At 54.6% G+C, this 10593-nt stretch overlaps 1 long non-coding RNA gene across 1 annotated transcript; it reads right to left on the reverse strand.

Annotated features, from left to right (window-relative positions):
- Window positions 1-862: 862 nt before the first annotated feature.
- LOC141276292 (uncharacterized) lies at window positions 863-10500 on the reverse strand. Its single transcript, XR_012325558.1, has 3 exons — window positions 2493-10500; window positions 2257-2344; window positions 863-2008 (listed from the first exon to the last, which is right to left on the reverse strand). It is a non-coding gene; the product is annotated as an uncharacterized lncRNA (long non-coding RNA).
- Between the last annotated feature and the right edge of the window lie 93 nt (window positions 10501-10593).

The following is a 10593-nucleotide window of genomic DNA, read 5'->3' on the forward strand; positions in this document are numbered from 1 at the left end:
AAAGAGGGCAGCGGTTTGCCAAACTCAGGCGGCAAGTCTGGCTCTCAGCACCCCAAGCTGGGTGGCACCTTAACCAACAGCCAGAGAGGTCTGTCCTGGGCATGAGTTTGATACTCAGGGAGGAGGCTGAAGCAATGCTGTGGGGATGGGGACAGGAGCCTTCGTATCCCTGGACGGCTCAGCGGCGAGGAGTTGCAGGTGAATCTCGTTTTCTTCATCACTGAGCATTTTGGAGTTGGCACTTCTTGGCTGTGGGAAGCAGCAGACACCTGAGACCCCTTGGAGATGCAATGTCAGCTCCTTACACACCCCTGCCCCTGCAAGAACTCCTGAGGCTTAATGGTTTCCTTTTGGAAAGCTTTCAAATTGTGTTCATTTGCGTTTACATGATCTGCTTCCTTCAGCTCTGTGTGTGGATTATTCTCCTGTTGGGTTTAATTTAACCAAGTTTGCAGCTGTGCTAACAAATTCACCGATGCCCCCCTGCTTTCAAATCGCTTTTTCTGCCTTTTCTCTGGCTTTACTTCAAGACCAACTCCACACTGAAACGCTCCAGCATCGGGACTGTCTGCTTGGAGTACCTACTTCTTCAAAACCCATTTCCTGTGACTGAGCTTCACTGTGTCTCTAACAAGTTACTTTAATATTTTAATGGTCAAAAGTAATGATTTATAAAAATCACTGTTAAAAACAAACAAAAAATGCACCTTCTCTAAAGCTGTCAGCTTCAGCCTCTAGCAGGAGGGTCTGCGTGTTTCCTAAACATGAGGGTCCCTTGCAGGCCTGCTCGTCACAAAAATACTGTGAAACTCTGAATCTTTAAGAAAATATCACAAACGTGCAGATGTGCAAAGACACCAGAACCTGCCAAGTTTATTCTTCTTGTGATTCTTTTAAATGCGCTTGTTGTATTTAATTAGACTTAGGAGAGACCTGGCCACCTGGTAAGAAGGTGATTATTGGGGACCACAGAGATTTAAGGGGCGTTCTGGGCCTGAGTGTCATGTGAACCCTTAAAACACTCCTCCTGAACTCTGCCTGGATCCGTTTGTATTCAAAGACCAGTAACCTGTTTTTAGAAGACACGCGGCTCTTCTCAGAGCAGACAGAGCCCAGCAGGATTCCCCTGGAGGTGCAGTCAGGACCCACACAGCCGCCCTCCTTCCCCGAGCAGACCCTACGAAGAGAGAGATGCCCGTCCCTGGGAGAGGGGACTGTGCACCGCAGCCCGAGCCACAAGACGCCGCTTGTTGGAGCTTGTCTGTTTAAAACAGGCTCCCTGAGACTGTGGGTCCATAGACGCCATAAACCCTGTCGGTATAAGAATGCACTCCTGGGTTCATCGACAGGGTAATGTCTTGCTGTCTTGCATCTAATACGAGCTAAGAAAGCGATGCGTTTGTGTGAGTGTGAGACTGAGCGAGAGAAGACGGTTTCCCTCTCTGCGGGAGCTCACTCGGCCCAGGAAAGCCCTCCTGGCCTTTCACAGACACCGAAGGCCCTGCCGCTCTCGGCTCGGACGCCTCATGTTAACGAGGTAGCCTTCCCATGAAAAGGTAGTGTGTGTCTCAAAGTGGAGAAAGCACCGAGCCCATCTTAACACCTGGACTCATTTTCCTATTGAAAGAATGATCAGAAAGGGCACGTTCTTCAAGAGCCAGAGGTGAAAGGCCACCGGGCCTCTCAGGGAGGCTCCGGGCAGAGCTCTGGGCCAGAGTCCAGGCCACGTCTGTCCACATTGGCTCGTCCACCTGGCAAACGCCAGGGCAGCCCCACGAGAGACGGCATCCACTTCCCGTTGAGGCACAGCTGCCCCCGCAGCGTGAGCTCTGTCCCCGGGGCAGTGACAGGTACGCCGGCCCCTTGGGCAGCCCTTCCCTGACCAGGTCCAGGTCCAGGTCCTGACGCCATCCTCGGATAAAGGAACAGGAACTCCCGGAGAAACAGCTCATCCCGGGGCAGAGCAGGGACCGCTAGGTGTAGTGAGATGTGCATCCTGGGTGGGGTCCTGGGACAGAAAGGGGACATTAGGGAAAAGCCAAGGAAATCTGATCAAATATGGACGTTAGTAATAACCACGATGCACCCATATAGGCTCAGCAGTTGAGAAAACGTATCCTACTAACGTAAGACCTTAACAAAAGGGGAATCTAGCTGTGAGGCACATCCCAACTCTGCCCTGTATTTGCAACTTTCCCAGAGATCTAAAACTGTTCTACGGTAAGAAGTCTGTTTTAGTAAAAACCCCTTGTTTACACTCAGTTCTGTCCTCTGCTCCTGAGCCATCTTCCAGCATCGGGTCCTGGACCGTGTCCAGCGGGAGGGCCTGGAAGCCGGAACAGACCTGGAACCAGACCTCCCGCGTCTCAGTCCCTCGGTTTCCTCCTCTGTATACCGGGGTAACAGCTGCCGGCGTGGGGGCCGCATGACTCAGCACACGCATGGCGAGTGTTGTGTGCGCCATGCGTGTCGCTGTAACCCCTCCTTATTACCTGCTGGCTCCCAGTCGTTGCTTGTCACCTTGCAGCTCAGGAAGAGGGTGGCTGTCCTGTCGCTTTGCACGCCTGCCCCCTGGCGTCACCTAAAACTCAGGGGCCGCTGGCCTCTGTGGGAGCAGATTGGGTGGGATTGAGGACCCGGGGTCCTTCCCTGCAGGACAGTCGGACGGCCGCTGTCTTACCATGAACATTAAGGGCAGTCAAGCTTGTGGCTCCAAGGAGGACAGTTCCCAGTGTTCGGGGTCGGTGCGGGGCTGTGAACAGCGATACTTACGTGTGTGGCCGGGACTCCCGACGGGCCCTCCAGAGATGCACCCTCACTTTCCTCCCTGGGCAGGTGGGTCCAGGAGCCACTGGTTGCAGGCTGGACTGGCCAGCGCCTACTCACTGCTGGGGCTCAGGCCCCGAAAACCCTGGAGGCTGAGCCCCGGCCAGCCTGGAGGACCATCCGGCATCTGGCGGCCTATTTGCACTAAAGGCAGGGAGGTGCATTATAAATACCTGGTGAAGCACCCTCCTAGGAAATACTTTAGATTTGGGGTGCAGGTTGCCGTGTTCTGGGCACGTCTCTGCAGAAAGTTCTAGAAGAAAATTCAAGAAGGCCAAGGGGAGAATAGCCAGGTGGGGCGGGTGGAGCACAGATGCAGGAAGAGGCACTGCGATGGAGGAGCCCGCCGTGCCCGAGGCCTCCCTCTGGGTCTCTGGGCCATCGCCTGCTGATCATTAGCAAGTCAGCCGGGCAGCGCTATTTGTTTGTTTTCAATTTAGCCAAGTTCTCACTGTGGTGCGGCCACAGCCATAGCTACGATGGCAGAGCAGGGAGAATCCACCCACCTCGTTCAGACCCTGGCTTGGCAACACTTGGCCTGGGGGCCAGACGCCCTGTTTCTGAACCAAGCCCACATCCTCTTTGGCTGGGCTGCTCCTGGGCCCGGCGGGCTGGGAAGGGCGGTGGCTGCAAGGCTGGCGCGCACGCCAGCCAGGAGGGCTGGGCGGCCGCCTCTTCAGCCATCACACCCGTGAGCTGTACAAGTAAGTACAGCAAAAATAGGATGGGGGAAATGGGTCATTTCAAACGAGGTCTTGGAGAAACAGAATCTGACCGTGTATCTGCCGAGATGCCTACTCCCAGAATCCCGCCTGGGGGCAGCAAGGCTCAGGCGGGGATGGGAGGGGTCTTACTGGCCCTTCTGCTTCAACCCCCAACAAGCACAGGGGCTCCGTGGGGCCCTGTCCCCTCACTGATCCTCCAGACCATGGCCGAGGAGAAGAAACCTCCCCACTGCAAACATGAGATGTTACAACCCCGATTTTCAAAGTTTAAACAACCAAAACGATTTTTGCACCATTAGGAAAGAAATACTGCTTTTCCATCTTTGACATCCTGCTTTTTCCTCTCCACGTGTGTGAATGTGTGTAATGTACGTAATAGCATGATAAGTATAGCGGGACATCACATACATATTAGTCTTTTTACCGTCGGGGACGTGCCCCCGAGCAGAGCTGGGAGCCCTGGGTGAGAATCCATCCGCCCCAGGTGTCTGTGTGTATCTGAGTCACCTGGGGACCTAATCAAACGGCAGATTCTGGTTCAGTGGTGGAGCCAGGGTCAGGGGTGAGGGAGCTCCGCCCTGCTGACAGGGGATGCTGGGGTGCTGGTCTGCGGACACGCGCCAAGCAGAGGACAGGCTCAGGCCCTAACCCGTAGGAAGCTGCTGGCCCAGAGGCCCACCTGGAGGCAGTGTGGCCCAAACACCGGCCGAGGAGGGAGCCAACCCCACCCCCCACAGCTGGCGTAGGAACTGCTCGGGCACTTCAAGCTCTCCTGCATCTCGGGTTCAGTGCTCTTTAAAAAGCGGGTATTTAGATAATCACCCAGAACATCACGCTGCAGGGTCACCCACACCTGAGGAACCCAGATGGGGTCAAGTCCCCGACCCACCGCAGTTTAGTTACTATGACCTGGCTCCCCACGTGTGACTGAGACCGACTGCAGCTCCACTCCTACGCTGGTCCCCGAGAACCAGGTGAGACGGTCCCCGGGGGGCACTCGGCACGATGCCCAGGGCCAGGCAGGGGCCTCTCCACCCGGACCCGGGATGGCCCCGCGCACTGGGCTCAGGTCCGCATCCTCACACCTCCCCTGCGTCCATCCCCACGTGGAAGCGAGCACAGCCCGCTCTGTGTCCAGATGTCCTGCACGTGCCATGCACTGGGCTGGGGCGGGGCCCCTGAGGGGTCTCCTTCTCGCTCATCCGCAGGGTTTCCGTCCTTTGTCTCTGGAAAGTTGCTGCTCATCACATTGTTCCTTGGGGAGAATTTTATCCCGAGGGCTCTTCCTTTCCTTCTAAAAAATCCGCATATGAAACCCTCAAACAAACAGATCCACAGGGAATCCCCTGGTGGTCCAGTGGTTAGGACTCAGCGCTTTCACTGCTGTGGCCCGGGTTCAGTCCTTGGTCAGGGAACAGATCCTGCAAGCCTCGCAGCGTGGAAGGAAAAGAGAAAGAGAAATCCACAGGCTGGTTTTACCCAGTGATTGTGTCCTCGGAAGCTTTGAGGGAAAGGGGGAAAGAAATTGGTCTGAAGTAAAATTGAGGCAATTAAAGGATCAAACTCACAACTCCTTCTGCAGACACTCACCTGCAGCCTCAGCACCTAATCCTTTTCAACTTTTATAACCACCTTGTTTGGCAGAAAGATCAGGAAGTCACTTGTTGCACACAGGACGGTTGTAAGCCTCTTGGATAAGAAAAAAGGATGAAAAGACAGGCAAGAAACCTGTAAACACGAACTGTGAAGACCAGAGAGCAGCAGGCACCCCCTCCTGCCCTCCCATCCTGCAGACCCTCGAGCCCTTGTCTCCAGCACATTCATCATCGCACCCTCGGGCAGCACAAAGCGCTGAGCAAAAGGAAATTCTACCTTTGATATTCTTAATTTTTTTTCCTGGTTTTCTCTGTGAAATATGAAGCCGCAACTGACTCGATGGCAGACGTACAGGATTGGCTGGTGTCCGCTCAGCCCCAGTGAAGGGGTTCTGCTTGGCGTCCCTCTGTGGCCCGATCCCGTTGGGGAGCCGCTGTCCTGCATGGGATCGGAGCCCTTTCCCAGGGGCTGGCCTCCCCCGGGCTCCTGCTGGCAACCCCACACACAGCTCGGAGGGAGGATGGACCACCCAGCACCTGCCCACAGGCAGAGCCCGCCAAGCCGAGGCCTTACGACAAAGCGCTGTGGCCAGGCCTCCCGGAGAGACGGGGCCCCTCTGTGGGACGGAACCAGAGACAGCAGAGCCGAACTCCACTGTCCCGAGGTCAAGGCTCTGGCCCCGCGGGGACGGGCCTCCAGTGCCCTGCTCGTCCTGACATCTGGAAGCTTGTTGTAGAGCTCAGCCAACAAAACACGTTGACAACAGAGAGAACAAAGTCAGCACTCGAGCAGCTAACAGAACGCGACGTGGAGACATCTCTGAGTTCTTGAAATTTAGTACATGAGATGGAAGTGCGTGCAGAACAGACCAGGAGGAGAGGATTCTTCAAAGTCAGCCCGATCAGAACCCCTAGGCGTGCTAATGGCCCCACCGCTGTCCATCCAGGGCTTGGGTGATGATACGTTTATTGTGCATGTTGGGTCCCGGTTGCAAATGGGGAGGTGTCACTCACAGATAAGGGACCTGGGCCTGAATTTTATAGCCTAATTTAATTAGCACTGATCTGAGGCTGGTAGTACCTGGTTTTTCCAGTTCTCAGGAAATATACCTTTGCCTGGGGGTGGGTGGTAAGCGGGTACGGAAGATACAGGTTGGGGGAGGGCCGGTGCGGGGAGGGGCCAGGGAGGTGGGCTGTGAGACATGAAAGGCTCAATATTGAATTTCATCTGTGATGTGATAAAACCCCAGGCCTGGCTCTCTTCACGTGCCAGTGAGCATTGCAGCTGCAACCCCAGGAAGGGCAGAGACTGCCCTCTGCAGCAGTGCCTGAGCGGAGGATGAAAGGGAACACAGACGCCCCAAGGTAGGAGCAAAACCCAAGTCCCTCTGAGGCCTGTGGAGGTCGGGGAGTCGGTCCGCAGGGCTGAAGGCCCCTAGGGTCGTCCTTGTTTGCAGTCTCTCTGGGACGTTTGTGGTTACTGAAGGACATAACCATGACCTTGGGACTCAGGGAAAACCCCACCCCCAGACACAAATTTTAACTCTCTGGGGGAATATGAAATAAAGAGCAAGGTTTTAGGAAGTTAGTGTAAAATAAGCACGTTGCATAACTGAGGACAAAAAGCTTCAGATTGTTAAAAACTACATTTTAAATGCTAAGCGGAACTCCATAGGACTCAATTAGAATGAACGAAGTACCCCTACTCTAAGTGTGGTTTGCGAAGCTGCGTGGTGTGTAGAGTTAACTGCAGCTCAGGGGCTTTGATGGAGAAGGACTGGGTCTCCCGGGAGAAACTTCCCCCCACCAGGGCGGGGACACTCCTGCGTGGGCAGTGGGTTCACCTAACAAATGGCGTCGAAGCCAGTGCTTTGTGAGCTCTCGTCTGGATTTACTTCAGTGCTTTTTTCTTCGTAGAATTGGTTTGCTATTTGCTGTTCCTTTTGCTCATAGAAACTTGGTTCTTTAAATAGGGGTCTCTTAATTGTCGAAAAATGATCCTCGTTTCCACCACTGGTTACCATGGGGATTTTTCCCCAAAAGTGTCTGCCTTGCTGTTTAGAAGATGAACTTTTATTTCCCATATTTTGGGTTTCACACTCCATTTAGGGGAAGGATGAGAGAAATGTTGATGGGTTGGTCCTGTGACCTGGGCATGGAGGTCATGTGACCTGGGCGTGCGTCCAGCTGGGGCACAGACTCACTGAAGGCCGGCAGAAAAGTCCTGGACCACTCGGAGCCTCAGTTTCCTTGGGACTGAAGCTCACTGCCCATCCCACAGGGAGGTAGATGGCCACGTAGACATGCCTAGATGCTTAGAACATCTGAGAGGCGAGAGATTGAAGGGCTGTCTCTGTCCTGCCTGGTGGGGTCTCCACTAGCCACAAAGGACTGTACATTTAAAGTGATTAAAGCTAATTAACGTTCAAGACGCAGTTCCCCAGTCACACCAGCCGTACTCAAGGGCTTAGCGGCTGTGTGGACAGTGGCCGTCGTCTTGGATGAGGCCGGGCTCAGAAAGCAGTGGGGAGGTGAGTGTAGGACCGGCCGGGGCGGGAGCCGGGGCTGGACTCTGCTGGAGCCCGGCCCACAGATAGTCCAGAGAGCACGGGCATCCTTGTTTCCGCCTCCTGTCCACGTCTTTTCAGGTAGAATTGACAGAGTGAAGGGCCCCCCGTTTGCAGGTGGCAGGTTGGGGCTAGGCACCCCCATGAGACCCTCGGCCTGGGAATTGCCCTGCACTGGTCAAAACACCCAGAGCCCAGGTTCCTCCTTCTGCTGAAATGGCAGCTCACTCTTGCAGTTGACGGAGTGTTATAAAGAGTCTCTAGAAAGTTCTCTCGTAGCTGTTCTGTACCACACGTCTGGGAGACACCCGACTACGAAGTTGTGAGATGAGACCATTGGGGCCAAGGGGACATGGGTCTCTCCATTATTTCTCACAACTGCATGTGAATCGACAGTTACCTCAAAACTAAAGGGTTAATATTTTTTAATGTTTCCCCCTTGTAGTTCCGACAATGCAAATCTTTTTAAAGTTAAGAATGTCTGCCCTGGGCTTCCCTGGTGGCGCAGTGGTTGAGAGTCCGCCTGCCGATGCAGGGGACACGAGTTCGTGCCCCGGTCCGGGAAGATCCCACATGCCACGGAGCGGCTGGGCCCGTGAGCCATGGCCGCTGAGCCTGCGCGTCCGGAGCCTGTGCTCCGCAACGGGAGAGGCCACAATAGTGAGAGGCCCGCGTACTGCAAAAAAAAAAAAAAAAAAAAAAAAAAGAATGTCTGCCCTGGGCACCCGAGGAGCGGATTGTGAATGGCCTTTAAAAGCACATTGAATTTTTTCTCATAGCTCCTACAAACGTCCCCTTGACTAAACCTGGACTTCGCGAAGATCTCTTTGCACTTTACATTTGCCCAAATTTCAAACAAGGACTCAGCGTAAAACTACTTGATGGTGTTTCCCAAACTCTGAAGTATCTCTGTGTGTGGGCCCCAGCGATCTGAGTCAGGGCTGCGAGGGCCTGGAGCCCCTTCTGGGCTGGACGTGGGCCTGTGAGTGACCGGCGGCCTTGACCGCCAGCAGAGCCATAGCATTTGGTTCCATCTGATGGCTTGTTGCTGCCGAAATCACTGCAGGAGCTAGGACATGGCGGCCCCTCCACTCGGCGTCCCCGTGAGGCGCCTTCCTTATCCTAGATCAATGCTGGGGGTGTTGGTAGGTCTTCATCATAACCATCACAGACGGAGGGTCTTGGAATTTGAAATCAGTTTTTCTGCTCCGTCTTTTGGACGAGGTGGTGGTACGTGGCCTTGATGTGTGTGTGTGACATCATGCCAGGCCTGGGGGCAGGGTGGTGGCCTTGGGCCGCTTTCGGCCTTGGGTGGGAAGCCCTGGTTTGACTTCCTTCATCCCTTCCTGGCTGTGTGAACGTAGACAGTGACCTGACCTCTTTAATCCCCAGTTTATCGGTAAGATGCACACATGAACCCACCTGTTTCGTAAGATTTTCACGGGCAGTAAGTTGGGTTAGGATTTGGGAGTTAGTGGCTCACGGCGGGCAGGGCGCTGGTGGCCTCAGGAAGCCCGGAGGAGAGGCAGGGGTGCTCTGAACGCGGCCCACGCGGCCCCTGGCAAGTTCACGTTCCCACCTGGTGTTTCCGTGGATTTCCCCTCTGCACTTTGCGGATAGAGTCTGCACAGGGAGAACATCTCTCCAGGGATTTACCAAACTGCTGGACGCGGGGAGAGCAGAGGGGTGGGAGGAAGGACCCAGCTTCTGGCCGCATTCCCCCCACCCCGCCCCCGGTTTCCCGGAACACAGCAGGGGTCCTTCTTACAAACATCAACTTGGAAACGTAAGCGAAGGCCCGGATGCACGACACAGGGCTCCGGCCTCTGTCCTTTGGCAGCACGAGGACCCCTCGCGCAGGGCAGTGGCCTCACGCTCAGCCCAGAGAGGTTAAGAGCCACCCCCACCGTGAACCTCCCTGCAACCTAAGCCTGAGCGGCCCAGGGCCCCTGCATGAGAACCGAGTTCATTCTGACCACAGGGCTTCGGGAAAGGAACAATTATAACCTCTCTGCCAGTAACGGTCACTTGGTGCGTCTGTACTTCTCAGAATCGCTGTAATCAGAAAGGCAGTTCCACCTTGGACGTGTAAATCTGATGTTTGTCCCCCAAGACCTTGGCTTGTCCCTGTCTGGGTCCACTCTGCTCCTTGCAGAGATTCCAGGTGAGGGTGGCCTGGGTGGAAGCTTGGGCTCCGGGCCATGTGGCTCCCTCCCCCAGGAGAGGAGGGAAGGGCTGGGCGGGGCCTTTGGTTTAGCGTCCTCTTCACTGTGCGTCTCCGAAGTCGAGTCCGGGTGGACCGGGCCTGGCCGTGGGGGCTGCTCTGCAGACTTCGCCCCACGCCACACCCCACTGCATCTCTTGGTCTTGGACCCAACAGTTCTGCCGCCAGGAGTGTTTTCTAAGGAAGAATCAGAGTCCCTCACGCTGTGTGACTTATATACGGCGTCGTCACATTGATGACAACGGTGGAAGATACTGGGATAAACACGAGTGTCCAGCCAGGGGTTAGGGTTACCTGCTCCTGGGCGTGTGAGGTGGGATCCACGTCCGCAGCTGTGCTCCTGCTGTGTCGTGACAGATGGAGATGCTGGTTAAATTATTAGGCAAAAAGGATACAATGCTGTATACAGCATGACTCTCAATTCTATATGTATATAAAATGGAAGGAAATATATCAAAATCTCAATAATGTTTCGAAGAGTAGGACTCTAAGTGACTTTTAAGTTTCTTCTTCATACTTTTACGTATTTGAAAATATTCTATGAAGTTTTTATAGTCAGGAAATTAAGAAAAAAATGGAACAAATGTCAGAGACCAAGGCCAGATGACTAAGTCCCCATCCACCTTTCCTGGGGGGCCAGTGCAGGCGTGAGTCCC

This window comes from Tursiops truncatus, chromosome 14 (genome assembly GCF_011762595.2).
Source record: "Tursiops truncatus isolate mTurTru1 chromosome 14, mTurTru1.mat.Y, whole genome shotgun sequence".
Classification (NCBI taxonomy): Eukaryota; Metazoa; Chordata; class Mammalia; order Artiodactyla; family Delphinidae; genus Tursiops; species Tursiops truncatus.